The sequence below is a fragment of the Crocodylus siamensis genome, chromosome 2 (genome assembly GCF_052110815.1).
Source record: "Crocodylus siamensis isolate JL-2025a chromosome 2, ASM5211081v1, whole genome shotgun sequence".
In the NCBI taxonomy this organism is placed as follows: domain Eukaryota; kingdom Metazoa; phylum Chordata; order Crocodylia; family Crocodylidae; genus Crocodylus; species Crocodylus siamensis.
In genome coordinates, this window is record NC_143396.1 from 88,994,187 (window position 1) to 89,010,416 (window position 16,230).

Here is a 16,230-nt window from a genome sequence, read left to right on the forward strand (position 1 = left end):
ATATTAAAACACAAAAAGGGAAAATCTTCCCTTGTGGCACTCACAAAATGTTGAGGATGACAGAATCAATGAAACATGCACACTTTCCCTATCTCTTGCCTTCTCCAAGTATCTCCCAACCAGTTTCTGGTGTCCCCAGTTAGTACACATGGGAATAGTGGAATTTGAGGATCTCACTCTTTGGATCTGCTTACAGATCTCTTTGGGGCTCTTTGATCCAAGTAAACATAGGTGCTTGGGAGTAACATGGGAGCTGAGGGAAGGTTTAAGTATTTAACAAATATGAAAAAAGGGAGAAATCTGGGTTAAAACATTTTGAAGACAGTAAACCAGCATATGTTTAAACAAACTTAATACACTGATAAGATGAAAACACTTCAAATTTTTATGCCTCTTACTAGTACTACATGAACCAAAATTAAACCAAGCAAATCGGAATTGCCATACTGCACTCACAGTTATGATAGTTTATATCCACCAAATACAGTTCAATGATCAATCTGATATTATACTTGAAAACAGATTAGGTAGAGGAGAAACAGAGTTGTATACAGAACAACACAGGGTTATTTTAAACTCCCATGGATTAACTCATTTTTATCAAGCTTTAAGTCGAACAAGGGATCAGTCTTTAGATGGCCACACATTTTTTCCTTCTGAACATCGATTTTCTTTGAATGCCTGGGACTTTTCTCTAGTGATGTTGCAAGTGGCACAAATAAAACCAGAGAACTGAATAGATTTTTTATAAAGAGAAAACAGAAAGCTTGGCAATATTTTTTGTTTTTGGCACAAGGGGCAGGGGGAAGAAAAAGACAATATAGTTTCCCAGAGAAATACATTTTACAGTACAAGCAAGTAAATGCTGCAGTAATGTTGGGTGAGGTACAACTTTTAACTTATACCATTTGGGAAAAAGCATTTTATAGTAATAATTATAATGGTAAAAAAAACTAGAATAGCTTGCAAGTAGAGAAATCACCACATTTCTATTCAATTAACAAGATTTACCACATAGAAAGGCTTTCAGAAATTTGGTAGCTTAGCCCTGGCCTCACTCTGGGGTTTTGCTGTTCTCATTCACAGTGCAATTCAAATGAGGGGACTATGAACCCATAAAAGCAAAAGCAACAGAACTGTTGCAACTTGGGTTAACTGAGTCTACCCAATTATATTCAGGATGTTCACACTCGATGTGAAGCTCTCTCAGAGGGTATTTTCACATGTGCTCTGGGGTGGGGAAGGCAGCATTTTAATTACAGTGGATCTCAGGAGCTGCTCTAATTAAAATACCTAGTGCCTTATGTATTTAGCATTCCATGCTTCAAAATGGCAGTGGGGGTGCTTTAACTAAAGCTTGATTAATTGAGTCTCTTCAATCTGCTCCCCCCCACCATTTTGAAATGCAGGGATACTGAATACACATGATGCCGAGGCTGCAGGAGTCTTCTAATTAGAAATTTGACCTCCTCTAATTAGACCAGGCATCAGGCATGTGTATAGGTACCCACTATGACTTTCCATAGCTTACCATCAATGCAGTACCTGAGCACTGAAAATACTGTAACAGAAAATCACCCTTGTGCAAACAGAGTACATAAACCAAATATACCACTAATTTGCCTTCTTCCCAGGTATAGTCTTTTGCTAACATAGCTAATAATAATGAAATCTAAATGCATACTTAAGCTTTCTTCCTCAGAGGTGCCTTCAAAACTCTGACATCCTTTTTACAACATTATTAGGCATGCTTTCCTCACTCTGGGCATGTCTACACATGCTATTAATTTGGCTGGACACACTCTGGTGCAGTTTGTGCTGGCATTTATTGCTCCCAGGCACCATGTTTCCAGATGTGCTGGGGACCACAGCATGTCCAGGGCTGCTCTGACCTGGCTCACTGTGCTCCAGAGGAGCTGGCTGGGGCACGAGAGAGGGTGCCAGCAGGCAGTCCCCACAATGAAGCACCCTTGTGCCCTAGCCAGCCCCATTAGTATCTATATGTGCACTGCAGTGGAGTAAATAATTCTGCCATAGGATAGTACTTGTGTCTGGGACTACTGTCCTACAGAGGAGTTAACTAGTTTACTCCATCCTAATAGCACCACATGTGTAAATGAAAACATCTTACTACGGATGTAATTAATCAGCTCTACAGCAAACATCTCATGTAGCTGCACCTTCTGTGAACAAGGGAGACATAATGCACTCAAATGTACCCATCTCACAAGGAGACTAATTATAATCACCTTTGTGAGGCTGGCTATGGTTATCTCTGATATGGAAGTCATGCAATTTACCCAATATTTATACAAGTTTTTGAGTGAAAGTATCATGTACAATAAATGTACAGTGAACACAGTGGCATTTTAGTAAATATTTTGAACATTCTGAAAACACATGGAACCTGCTGAGTAAGTATTTTTAATTAACTCATCTCAGCCACATGTATGTATAAGACTCTCTCTCTCTCATACACATACATATATATATATACACACACACACACGCACACACACACACACAAAATATATATTTGAATTTCATTATGACAACTAACCATTTTAAAGGCAAGCGCACAAAAGTAAGGAAAGGGTTAAGAACAAAAAGCAATGAAATAATAAAAATGGTAAGGATGATGTTACAAATATAGAAACAGTACAAAATGAAATCAATTGGCCTATTATGTGAGTAATATTTAGATGAACAGAACATTTTCATTGGAAAAGGGTAACAATTACAATGATTTAGCAGGGGGAACTAAGGCTATGGATGTGTCAAGGACTCACCTTGAAAGGGAGGTTATAACATTTCTTCATTGAAGGTTGATATTACTTTTTCAAGTACTGAATTAGTGTGTTTACACTTGGGAGTACTCCACTAAGAGAGATACACAGTTGCCAGTTTAGAGGATGACTTTAATTGGCCTTTCTATTCCCTGGCTAGACTTTGCAGCCTTATCCTGCAAAACAGATTGCAGCCCCAGGTTTTCTCCTACATAGGGCTGAAAGAAAAGGTAAGCAGGCAAGAAATCTTTTTGTCTACACCCACAGAAAAACTGTTACAGTTTTGGAACGACTGTAAAATTTCTTGAATGACTATATATTGCCCCCTTCCTAGCTAATCTAAGATGTTCAAGACCATGCACAAGGCTCTATCACTTAAGTGAAAGGAGTAACTTCATTAGTTGGCAATAGCAATAAGCTGTTAGCATTTATATGGAACAGCCTTTAGGTGATTCACACTTGCCAGTATGTCATACATGGATTGCTCCTCACTAGCATTAAAATGAGTGTGAAGAAAGTAGAGTCATGACCTTGTCCTCTTCAGCTAGTGCATATTCTATAGCCCTGCAATTGTTCAGCATCAGGAATGCTCCCATGCGTGTCCAGAAATGCCCAGTGATCCTGCTAGCATCTAACAGCTGTTATGAAATACCTTGAAGCTTCCAGTGTTTTATTATGCAAACCTATTTTAATATGCCTCCAGCTCTTACCTTTCAGTTTACAAAACTTGTTTTAGTATTATAGCTCTCTGCAACCCAGGGAAACAAGTAATGGCATTTTTTCCTATTCCGTTGTTTATTTGGCAGGGTCTATCACTAGTATTACACTTATGCTTAAATAGCTCCCATAATGGAGCACTTCAGTGCCTCTTTAATGCAGTTATATTCACAAGATCCTTCTGAAGTAAGGAAGTTTTCCACAGTTTACAGATGGGAAACTGAGGACAGAATATCAAAGTCACTTGTCTAAAGTCACATAGGGTGTCACTCATAAACCAAGACATTAAGTTCTAGACTGAAATCCTAGACTAACTGGGATGATGGTTTGAGAAATTGCTCCTCTACTTGTGCCATAACTTCAGTATAATGGATGAGAGTAAACTGTATAAATTTTAATCAAAGGATAATATTGATTATTAACACCAAGCAATGTAGTAACTGTATCTTTTTTAAAACGTGCACATTAAAGGCCTAGAAAATGAATACATATTTGACCAATACCTCTCTGTTATTTTTTTCAAATATTTATATATTTGGCTACTGGTAGTATTTAAAAATGTGCTTTATTACATAGTAAAACATTTTTTTCCAGTTTGGGGAGAGCCCTGTATCATGCATCATGCACTGCTGTATCATATTGGACCATGTCATTAAAAAAAATAATTATTCAACTTATTGCCAGCTTTACGGTTTAGAGTCTGGATGCTTCCATGTTTCCTTAATGTGTTGGCCTGGTCTATATCAGTCAAAATTCTGTGCTCTCTCTCAAGTCATAGAACAGCAACCATATGACACAGTTTATTTCAGTTTACAGTAGTAGGGGTATACTATGTATGACTTGAAGTAGGAAGTGACATGGTTTGAGTCTGAATTGTGTCATATTCAAAGAATGGACAGGTTAGTGAACGAAACTACTTATGCACCTATGATGGGAAGGACAAATATACAACTTCAGTTCCTTTCCAAAGGACTTCTGTGTTCCTTTTCCAGCTCTGTCACTAACTCACCATAGCCTGGGGAAAGTCATGTCATTATGTTGCTCCCCTATGCCTCAGTTTCCCCATTTTTACCAGTAGTACTTTTCTGGCCCATGTTAATGTAGCACCTGAGTCACAATCTTTAATGAATATCACAACATTCCTCCTAATATCACCATAAAAAAAAAAGGAGAAGTAGGGATGAAAATACTGAATTACATTCAGGGGTGGTGAAAGCACCCAAAGACAACTGAGGGAGAGAATTAACATTACGCTTATTCAGTTGAGGAAGTCAGGCTAAATTGGAAAAAGAAAACATTTTGCTCACATCCATAGTTCAGACCTAGTTACAGATTACCTGGAGGGCTTAGATGTATGCAAGTCGGCAGGCCCGGATGACCTTCATCCGTGGGTGTTGAGGGAATTGGCTGGTGTCATTGCAGAGCCATTGGCACGGTTGTTTGAGGACTCCTGATGCTCAGGCCAAGTCCCTGAGGACTGGAAAAGGGCCAAAGTGGTCCCTATTTTCAAGAAGGGGAGGAAGGAAAAGCCTGGCAACTACAGGCCAGTCAGCCTCACTTCTATCTTGGGGAAGGTCTTTGAAAAAATTATCAAAGACCACGTTTGTGAGAGCCCTGCAGGGGAAGTGATGTTGAGGGGTAACCAACATGGGTTCATGCCAGGCTGATCCTGCTTGACTAACCTGGTCTCTTTCTATGACCAGGTAACAAAGGCCTTAGATGTGAAGGAGGAAGTCAATGTCATCTTCTTGGACTTCCAGAAGGCCTTCGACACAGTGTCCCACCCAATTCTGATGGGCAAGATGAGGGACTGTGGCACTGACGAATGCACAGTCACATGGGTGGCAAACTGGCTCCAGGGGCGCACCCAGAGGGTGGTGGTGGACAGGTCGATGTCGACCTGGAAGGGTGTGAGCAGCGGAGTCCCCTAGGGCTCGGTCCTTGGGCTGGTGCTGTTCAACATCTTCATTAGCAACCTGGACAAGGGTGTGGAGAGCGCCCTGTTCAAGTTCGCTGATGACACAAGCTGTGGGGTAAAGTGAATACACTGGCAGGCAGGGACTGCATCCAGGCAGACCTGGATAGGTTAGAGAAGTGGATGGATCTGAACAGCATGGGGTTCAACAAGGACAAGTGCAGGGTGCTGCACCTGGGGAGAGGGAACCAGCATTATGGTTACAGGTTAGGGGCTGACCCTCTCGGCAGCACAGAGGCAGAGAGGGATCTTGGAGTCACTCCAGGATGAATATGAGTTGCCAATGCGATGAAGCAACAGGCAGAAGCAACCGCACCCTGTCATGCATCAACAGGAGCATCACTAACAGGTCCAGACAGGTCTTGCTCCCCCTCTATGTGACACTGGTCAGGCCGCAGCTGGAGTACTGTATCCAGTTCTGGGTGCCGCACTTCAAGAGGGACGTGGGTCCAGAGGAGGGCCACTCATATGGCTGGGGGCCTCCATGGCCAGCCCTATGAGAAGAGGCTGAGGGACCTGAATCTCTTCAGTCTCCACAAGAGGAGACTGAGGGGGGATCTTGTGGCTGCCTACAACCTTATCAGGGGCTGCCAGCAGGGACTTGGGGAAAGTCTGTTCACCAGGGCCCCCCTTGGAGTCACCAGGAGCAATGGCCACAAGCTGAGGGAGGATAGGTTTAGGTTAGATATTAGGAAGAACTACTCACTGTAAGGGTGGCCAGAGCCTGGAATAGGCTTCCCAGAGAGGTGGTGCTCTCACCTTCCCTGAAGTTTTCAAAAGGAGACTGGATAGGCAGCTGGCTGGGGTCTCCTCCCACCCCCAGCGCACCTTCCTGCCCATGGCAGGGAGTTGGACTCAATGATCTGTCTAGGTCTCTTCCGACTCATTGATTCTATGATTCTATAGATATATTACTCAAGTTGCTACTGGGTACATCTATACAAAACACTATTTCACCATAGCAATGAGCTACAGCAACGTAGCTCACTGGTATGCTGGCAGGCACAAACTGTGATGCCCGCACTAATGTACACTAGGGTCAGAAATGATCCATGCACCACCAGGACGGTGCAGTAACAGTGGTTACTGCACAGTCATTTAGTACTTGCTTTTGTATTAAATACACAGTAACAACTGTACAATCAGGCGCACATCTAGATGTGCCCACTGAGTCCTCAGCAGCTATACTCACTGATTTGACCTCACTGTTGTCTAGCAACTCTATTCCCTACCCTAGAATTTTTCTTTCTCCTTTTGGGAAGTTCATGACAGTTCAATATCTTTGCAAGGCATGTCAGCTCACTATACATCTATTATCCATGAAAGCCCTACATGCTTTGTACAGGATTTGGCCCAATACCCTGTAATAAATATACTCTATACATTTTATTTGCTCTCTGGTGGTGCAAAGCAGGAAAAAAAAATACAGCACAGCTGCCTCGGCCCAGATTTTTTTTTTTTTTTTTTTTTTGCTCTAAAATTATAAAATGCCAGAGGTCTTCAAGAAGAAATAAAAATAATTTAGAGCATCTTTGTTAAAAAAAAAAAAATCTTTGAGGAAAAAAAACATCTATTCTCTCAGAGGGTTTTATTGCCAGTAACTTACAGGAATAAAGAAAAACTACTTTCATTTTGAACATGAAGCTATTCATTGCAGTAATAAAACAAATTTGTGAGTTGAAGCTGCTAATGCTTCCATTCATTTCTTACTGGACTTAGCATCCTAAAAAGGGAGTTTCCATTGAAGACAGTGTTGACATAATCCATGAAAAGCAGAATATTTAAAGAACCCTTTCCTTTCTCTCTCTCTATTAGTTCTAAAAAAATACTTTGGTTACGGTGAGCTAGTATCTTAGTATTGTGCTTTACAACCTTGTCTAAATGGTCAATGATGCACTTATTAGGAGAGACACATAGGTTGACTAGATAAAATAACCTTTGTTTTGTATATTAATTGAACCTCTATGTCAAATAATAAGCATATTCTGTTTGTGTGTAGGTAGAACAGAGATGATAATAATAATAGTAACAATGGTTATGTTTTTCTGTGAAGTTTATCTGGCTGAATTTTATAGGCTGATAACAGTCTCTCAAAAGTCCATGTCCAGTCAATAAAAGAGCAAAAAGTTCATTCTTTTTATAGTTTCCAAATCCCACACTAGCACTTATGAGTGATAGGTTTGATCCTACATAAGCTTTACTCACATGGAGCCTAATCTTACAGGGTCCTGGAGCCATCAGTTTTCATTAACATTAGCTGAAGGTGTTCAGTGCCTTGCAGGCACTTGGGATAGCTGTTCCCCTTATGTAAGAATTCTGGATTGATTTCTGAACACCATAGATAGTCTAATGAACAATGAAGCTATATTAAGATTTTCTTCAGCAATTAAGTGTTGCCGTTGCAGAACAAATTAATTTGAAACATGATAGATCTGCCTTATAGGCCTGATCTTCAGCAATTAATTTGGCTTAAAGATTGATAGACAATGCACTATCATTAATTATTTTGGCCTGATTCTGCTCCAGTAAAAATCAAGGCACATTTTGTCATTGATTTTGATGTGAGCAGAATTAAATGTTATCTGAGTGAAGTATTTATCAGCCACATCCTCTTTCCTTATAATTTAGCACATTTTCTTGCTTTGTACATTTTCACTTGGAAGCAGTCTAAAAAAGTATGTTTCAGTGCAAGATAGAGCTAAAGTTAGTTACATGCCTGATATAATTAAAAATAGATCTCAGTAATGCTACAGCCATACTCTTGTCAAGAAGTCACTGAAACAACTAGGCTTTATGTCTTTACTTAAACAAAAGGTTATTGAAGCTAACCCACTGCAAGAACCCACGGTAGCTTTCAGTGTTGGGCCTGTATTGCTGTGATGCAAAAATAAAAATTGGATGCAGCTCTCTTCTTGCTTTCTTCAATATATATCTACATTCCAGTGGAATCCATCAAAATATATACCAAAGTAATCCACTAGCTTATACTGCAGAGTACTTATTGATACCATTATCTAAAGAACATATAGCTATGCTAGTGTAGTGTCTGAGGGTGCCTGTACACAAGTGTGGAAGCTGCTCCGATGCACTGTAATTACAGGATGTCAGAGAAGACTACATTAATCCAGTCAGCTGGAGCTTGGCATTTACCACACTCCAGCAGCCTCCCGTGTCTTGTGTATCAACACCCCTGTGCTTCAAAATAGCTGCAGGGGTGTTTGAACTAAAGCTCACTGAATGAGCTTTAGTTCAAGTGCCCCTACCATCATTTTAAAGTGCAGAGATACTAATGCACGAAATGCTGCTGTGCTTCAATTAGAGTGGGTCTCAGAACCACTCTAATTAAAGTGCTGCTTCTCCCTCACCCTGGCCCCCACCAAGACCATGTGTAAAAGTCCCCGAGTGCTTAATCTTTAATTTACTTATTATCCTGGCAAGATCTCTGTACGGTACAGAAGTGTTGTTATCTTCACTAACAGATTGTCTACCCAGGCTCAGCAAAACTGAAGGACTAACTCTACAAAGAGATTTAGGTACAAAATTACCATTTGAATGATATGAGACAATAATGTGGATGCCACCAGGTTCTTCAAAACCCCAAATCAGCTCCCATCTAAGTTGCTGTTAGAGGGCATGTGCAAAATGGCATAGGTGCCAATGCTGCCAAGTTGCTCAGCAGCCTATCTCGTACTTAAGCTCCACTGCATTACTCATGCATTATTTCACCTGGTTCTGTAGATAGTCTCATAGCATGCCTACTGGGTTAAATCCCTCCCACAAAGATAGTGTGACACAAGACAAGGATATGGTGTGTGTTTCACATTTTCTCATTAACCCAGAGACTAGGGCACTTGCCTAGAAGGTTACAGACTTGTTTTCAAGCTCCCACAATCTCTTCAAGTTAAAAAAGTGAGGTGGGAGACATTCATAGATCTCTATTCTGCTTGATTTAGAATAGGGATTCAACCCCAGGCCTCCCATGTGCTAAGAAAATGACTTAACCAAAAAGCTTTTTTAGAATGGTTACCTCTTGGACTATTCTTTGGATCTCTTCTTCCCTGTAGAATTAAATAGTCATCTTATCAAAGATCTCAATTCTTCTTCTTCCATATCCCAACTAATTACCTAATCTGAGGTTCTTGGATATGTTTCTCTCTCTCATTTTAACTAAAAAAAGGTACCTAATACCAGGAAAGGGTTCTTATGTTATGAATACTGAACAACGATAGCTCACTCCTTCCAGCCGAAATGCCATGGCATCTTTGAGAGGTGGGGCTTAGGTCCATTTTCTGAAACATAACTTCTCAACATGTCCTTTTAGTTCTCTCTCCATTTTTCTTGTCACTTTCCTTGAATAGCATCCTTAGGCACCTTATTCTCCCCATGCATTGTAGCAAAGCATTTAGGTGTTGAACCTCACATTGAGTTATGTGCCTAAATATCTTTTTTGGATTTGAGCCCTGTTCCTTAACTTGGAATTAAATTTTCCACTGGACAACAAGTCATTGAAACACCTAAGTCCCACTGTGGGTGTAACAAGGTGACTTACTCAAGGTAAGATGATAGGAAGTTTTTGGAGAATCATAGACATAAAGTAAAATCTCCTAAGTCCTATACTAATGCCCTAATCACTTACTAGAGAGGAGGATTTGAATCCTTGCCTATATTGCATGTTTTATTTACAAAACACTACATACATGACATCGAGTAATTTTGGCATATCATAGACAGTTGAGGAAGAGCACTGGAAAACATTGCCAGTTCTTATATTCACGGTAAACACATATTTTAAGCCGTCCTGTACTCCACCCTCCCAATTACACTACCTGAGTAATAACTTGCAAAAGAAAAACATTCATCTTCTCCTGCAGAGAGACCTGTTAAGGCCCTGTTTAAAACATAAACCTTTCAAGAGAACAAATGCTGTGACGTGCAATGTCCTACTTCTTCTTTTGGAACCCACCCATTGGTCACACAAACACTATAACCTCCAGCTGATGAGCAATAAACTTTTATCTAATCCTTGAACTTTATCACCAGAAGTACCAGCTTCTGCCAAATCTATGAGATTAGCTATTTTTTTTTATCAGTGGTAGAGTTTTGAAATCTGTGAGATTAGCCAATTTTTATGAGTAGTTGAGGTTTGAAGTTTGGGAATGTGTCTGTTAATGAGATCATAACAACTGTCTCTTCATTCTTGTTTTATCTTTCATTCATATACAATAGGTACTTACTTGAGCTATCACTGGCCACTATAATCTAAATTGTTCTGCCAGTCTCTCATATATACATTATAGATTACTCTGCAGTATGGGTCATGGAGCATGATGGTTTTTGCACACTTCTGGAATGAAAATATTTTATGACAAGGTCAACACTTATGCAATAATCTGAGCAGACCAATGGAAAAATCTTTTATCACAACATACAAATGTCTATGTCTGCTCAATTTCTAACACTTACTGGAGAAACTAAAATGGAAATAGAAATCAGGGAGATCAATCATTTGACTGGAACCAAAAAAAAGGAGAGACACAGCAAATTCACAATTAAATGTGGAATCACTCTGGCCTTAAAACCATCCTAGAGGCTGCCAAAACCTTTGGCAGAAAAAATAAGAAATTTTAAATACAACTAAAAGAGGGACTACATAAAAAAGAAGAAAAATTCAGGAAAGGGAGAGATGCGTGCAAAAATCTTAAGACTCCCTGGCACCACACGTTCAAATGTTATAGCTAATTCAGACTTTTGTATTTTCATCATTCAGGAGGAGATTAATTGAGTGTTATAAATTCTTCTGTGAATGGATCTTTTAGGGGGAAAAAAACCTTAATGACATGAGGTTTTGTTTTCTCTCCATTCACATTAAAAACCCCATCTCCCCATTACGATTTGCACTTTTGTCATGGTCCCAAATTTCTACCGTTGTGCAATGTAGAGCTGACTCCTGCCTTTGTTCCCAGGGGTGAATGAATTTAACTGATTTTGTTATGAATATCAGTGTGAATTACTGTCCGAGTGTTTGGGTTTAAATTAATTAGATATATGTGAATTTTTTTTAATCATTCAGTATGATAACAGTATGATCATTCAGTATCGGTCAAAATAAAATCTTCAACCAGATTTTTACAAAGAAGAAAATACAAAAAAGTCTATTAGGATGGGAGAATCACAGATAATAAAATGAAAAAAGGAACAAAGGACCCTCCATTTATCTGGGGTAAGAGAACAAAAACATGGCTACAAATAAACTATGCACTGAAATGAACAGAGCAACCTTTTCACAAAGAAAAATATTCATGCCCATTTAGGTAACAGTATATGCAAAATTTTTAACACAATTTTTCTTCCTCATGTACAACCAAACATCTCAAATCAACATTTGTCACTCCTCTGACATGACTGAACAACTATGCTGTTGGAATAAAAACATGAGAAATAACCTGAGCAAGCATACTGAGAATATTTACTAAATGTAAGATGAAGATGACTCAAGATAAAATAGCAAAAAGTACAGAGAACAAAAAATATATATCAGGGAAGGTAATAAAAATTAAAGTAAAACTTGGAAATGTATTAAAACCACCTAAGTGACTTAGGAACCTAACTTCTGCTTTCAAAAGCAAGACAGCATTTAGAAGCCATATATACAAGTCTCCAATACATGTTTCAAGAGAAATCAGACCCCATTCAAGTTCTCATCAGAAGCCAGCAACCGTTTTTCTTGTAGTACTCCAGAACCATTATCCATAGCTTTCCAGGAGGCAGAAGTCATAGAAAGTCATATGAGTTAGCCTGGGTTTAAACCTGTAACTAACCAATTTTATAAGCATGTTTTTCTAATGACACTTTGTTTTGGTGGTGTGGTGTAGCAAAAAGTTTTATTAGGGTGAGTTTAGGATGGCCATATGACTGACTCATGGTTTTGCCAATCCTGAGTAATATAAGGTCATCCCCAAATGACTGCTAATAAAACTTTTATATCACCCCACATAGTCATGAATTATCTATGTAACATAACTCATTTAAGAAGTCATTTATACATGCTTGTGCAATTTTAAGAGGTATTGTCCAGACACTTTGGATAAACTGAGATGTACTGAATGAAAGCCATGGTGAGGTACAGTGAAGTGGCATTTTTTGACATATTTGTGCTCTCCAGTCTTGAGACTGGTGGGTGCAAGTATAAAGGCTTACGTCAGCAGCCAATATCTGTTCTTATAGATAAGAAAACTGCAGAATACTTTAGGTCATTTGCCAGTGCCTGAGAAATGGATGTCATGAACATTTGTGATAGCTTTGCTCCATAGTAGGATCCAATACAAACATGAGGAACTCTCTGGGGGCTGAATCAACTTAGCCAAATTCTGGCCTTGCTAAAATCAGTTGCAGTTTTTTTCAACGGAGCTAGGATTTCCCCACTGCATTTAAGTGAGTTTTCTTTTCAGCTACATCAACACTGTCCAAGAGGTGTGAAGAACCATAAGGCCAGAGATAACAGCTGAGACACTCATCTGCTCTATGGTAGTTGCTCACAGTTACAGTGGGGAATCTCTGCTCTTCTAAGAGCTGCTGCATTCCTAATACCCCTTCATACTCCCCATAGTTTGTTTGGCTGGAGTCAACAGGAAACAGTAGGTTGTGTTTCTCTAGGGGAAGGTTTTCCCTTGTCCTCCCTGCACTAGAATACTGCAAGCACGTGTTTTTGGTTTTCAGAAGGATGGGTGTCATTAGGTAAAAATTTGGGGTGAAAAATGGGATTCTATAGGCTGACTTAAATTTATGCTAGGAGCCTGAAAACTGCTTCACCAGCTAGTAAATATTTCTTAGAACTTTCTGAATAAAATTCATCTTTTGTCTTGCAATAATATGAGGAAGTCAAATACAGCTAAAGGTTTAAAGTAGAATATAAAACAAAAGTAAAATCTCATATACAAAGCTAACACATAAGAAAGGCTATGACTATAAAGCAGCTGATACTGCTTTCACCTAAAATCCTGCTCATGTCTAAATCAGGTTGAATCAGGAATAACTACAAAATTGTGTTAAGTTACTTTTGCTTTCTATCCATTTAACTGTGAGCAGAAAGGCATCCTATTTCTTTAATCTAGTGTATATGTTCATATTGTGATAAGACTGTGGACATAAGATATATTAAAACTCTTTTTTTGCCACATGGTCACTTTAAGTAGGGTAAAGATATTAGAAAGAATAACCAACAAATATAGTGAACTCCTGATGCTTCTGGCATCATTAAGAAGTAGGATAAGCCAAGAAAAGTTTTCTGTATTTGGCAACCTCCATTTATCTCTCTCTTTTCCTTAAAGTCACAGTGGGCATGACTATACAAGATGCTACATCACTGTAGCTAATCACTACAGTGACAGTGTTGGGGGGCATGAACCATGATGCCAATGCTCCTGCACACAGTAGGGTCGGAAATGATCTATGCACTGCTGGAACTTCGCAGTAATGGAGGTTACTGTGCAGTCATTTAGTCATTTAGCAAGCATTAAATGACTGCACAGTAACAACTGAGCAGTCGGGAGCACACGTAGTCACATCCAGTGACTTCCTTTCCCCCTCTCAGCCACATTTGCAAATGAATACCCCTATTTAATGTAAGCTGTCTATATCCCAACAGATTCCATTAAGAACTTTCTGATTACCTGAAAAGTCCTCTCTCAGCACATATAACATTGTTCCATATCCTTTTTTACTATTACCATTGTTAGATTTTTCTATAAATCCTGTCTTCATCAAGTGTATTCATGTGACAAGTATGTACTTGAAGAAATATGCCATTCATTATAAGCCAAGTCTTGTTCTCTTTATTAATGTAAATAGATCTACTGAAATAGGCTGTCAGTGGGGTAAAGGGACAACTTTATAGCCATGTTGGTGTATCAGACAAACTACCTCCTGACCGCAGCTGTCCACTGCTCCTCATATAAGATTGTGGTTGGAAGACACTGTTAAACCAGGGCAGCTTTTAGACCCCATTTCCAAGTGTTAGTTGTGCTGGCAGGTGGGACCCGCTCTGAGTACACAGCTGTTGCAGAACAATGAGCCTGTCTCCAATATCAGGAAGCTTCAGTGCTCAGTGAACCAGCTCCTGGGTCTAAGGCCCCAGAGCCACAAATGGAAAGTAGTAGTGTCTGAGCTACTCCATGCAAAAAAACAAATAAGAAAACCCAAGCTATACAGCCAAACACAGGGATATAGGCACTTCTTCTACATATATTTCTACATGAGGCTCCAAGATTGAATATCCCACAGTGCATATTGAATCAATTCCTAGAGTGGTTCTAGTTAGTAAGGCACCAGTATGTACTGAAAAAAAAAAATCTATGCAGCATAAACACTTCAAGGAAGTTTTTGTTCACATGTGCATTCATGCTCATGATCTGGACTCTGACTACATACTTCACTGTAGATAAACTTACAACCTTATAAGCCTGTATAGAAAAGAAGTACTTATACTAGTCACTAATCATTATAAATATGAAAGATGGTTGTGCCCACAGGCATATGTCACAAGACTCTTGGAAGAAGAGTTGAAACCTAGACACTGAAGAACTATGTTCAATGAGAAGTTACATAACTCTTAAAAGCAGGCAGGTAGAAAATTACTAGAATTAATAAAACAAAATTACTTCAGCCTGTCTCATTTAATTTTGCTACCCTAGTGGGAGATATCCTGCATCCATTTTCTTTAGAGCAAGAGTTTTTTTAAAGAGAGTATATGAGTTGTTGAAGAATTATGATACTAAAAGAACAGGTTATACTCTAACTAGAAAAATGGTTAAGACAAAGAAGTAAAATGGTATTTTATTTCTTTTTCATTATGATGAGCAATACAAGCTTTCCTCCATCAATTTATAAAATAACTCATTTCTTTTATGTCAAAAATACAGATTTATTTAAAGCATGTGATTATCCTTCAGAAATTTCATGTGGTCATGTCATCTAGAATCCTAAACTTGTTGATGGAGTCATCCAGGAAAATTAACTAGGAAATGTCTTGGAGACAAGTCATTAAACTATTTATAGCATAATTTAAGGTCAACATTTTTAGAAATAAGGCCAAATTCATACTCATATTTTAAACAAAATTGCTAGAAAAGATGGAAGAATCTCCTAGTGGCTCATAATTCAATTTGAATTTCAGTAAGTATGAGAACTTTTAGACATTTATGTAAACTAAAAATTTGGCCTACACACTTGTACTCTAATCTAGCCATATCAAAGTCCTTTATCAGAATTTCTTAAATCCATCAATGAAAGCAAAAAAATTTAAAAAGGAGAAGTTGTTTTTGTTAAAAAAAAAGGGGAAATTATATAGTAAATGCTACAATTATTGTTTCATCCAGAGTCAGGGTAATGTACCTCACACTGAAAACCCAGAAACAGTCCCTTAACTGGGGAGTTTGCAGTCAAAAATCTTCTAAAGGAGGTGAGTCCTACAAAAGATAGGCATACAATTTAGCCAAATGATTATGAGATAAAAGTTGAAATGAAATATAAAGGCAAACATATGCAATTCTATCGACAATCATTTGAATACTTACCTAAAAGTGTGGTATCATTTTTATAGGTACTCAGTAGATGTAGTGTTAGAAGTTATAATTTACAGATACTCCCTTATTTAGACTATAGAAGTTGGTAATTGGGAGATGGTCCATAAGTTAAGCTGGTTAATTAAAGCCAGCCAATGGATTTTCAGAAAGGTTTGTCTCCTGTATTCACTAT

The 16,230-nt window shown here is 38.7% G+C and overlaps 1 long non-coding RNA gene across 2 annotated transcripts in view; it reads right to left on the reverse strand.

Annotated features, from left to right (window-relative positions):
• The window catches only part of LOC149870479 (uncharacterized), a 306,281-nt gene that overhangs the window by 119,582 nt on the left and 170,469 nt on the right, over positions 1-16,230 (reverse strand). For both annotated transcript variants that reach the window (XR_016440451.1, XR_016440450.1), the window contains exon 2: positions 15,868-15,941. This is a non-coding gene — a long non-coding RNA (uncharacterized LOC149870479). The remainder of the gene's footprint in view (positions 1-15,867; positions 15,942-16,230) is intronic.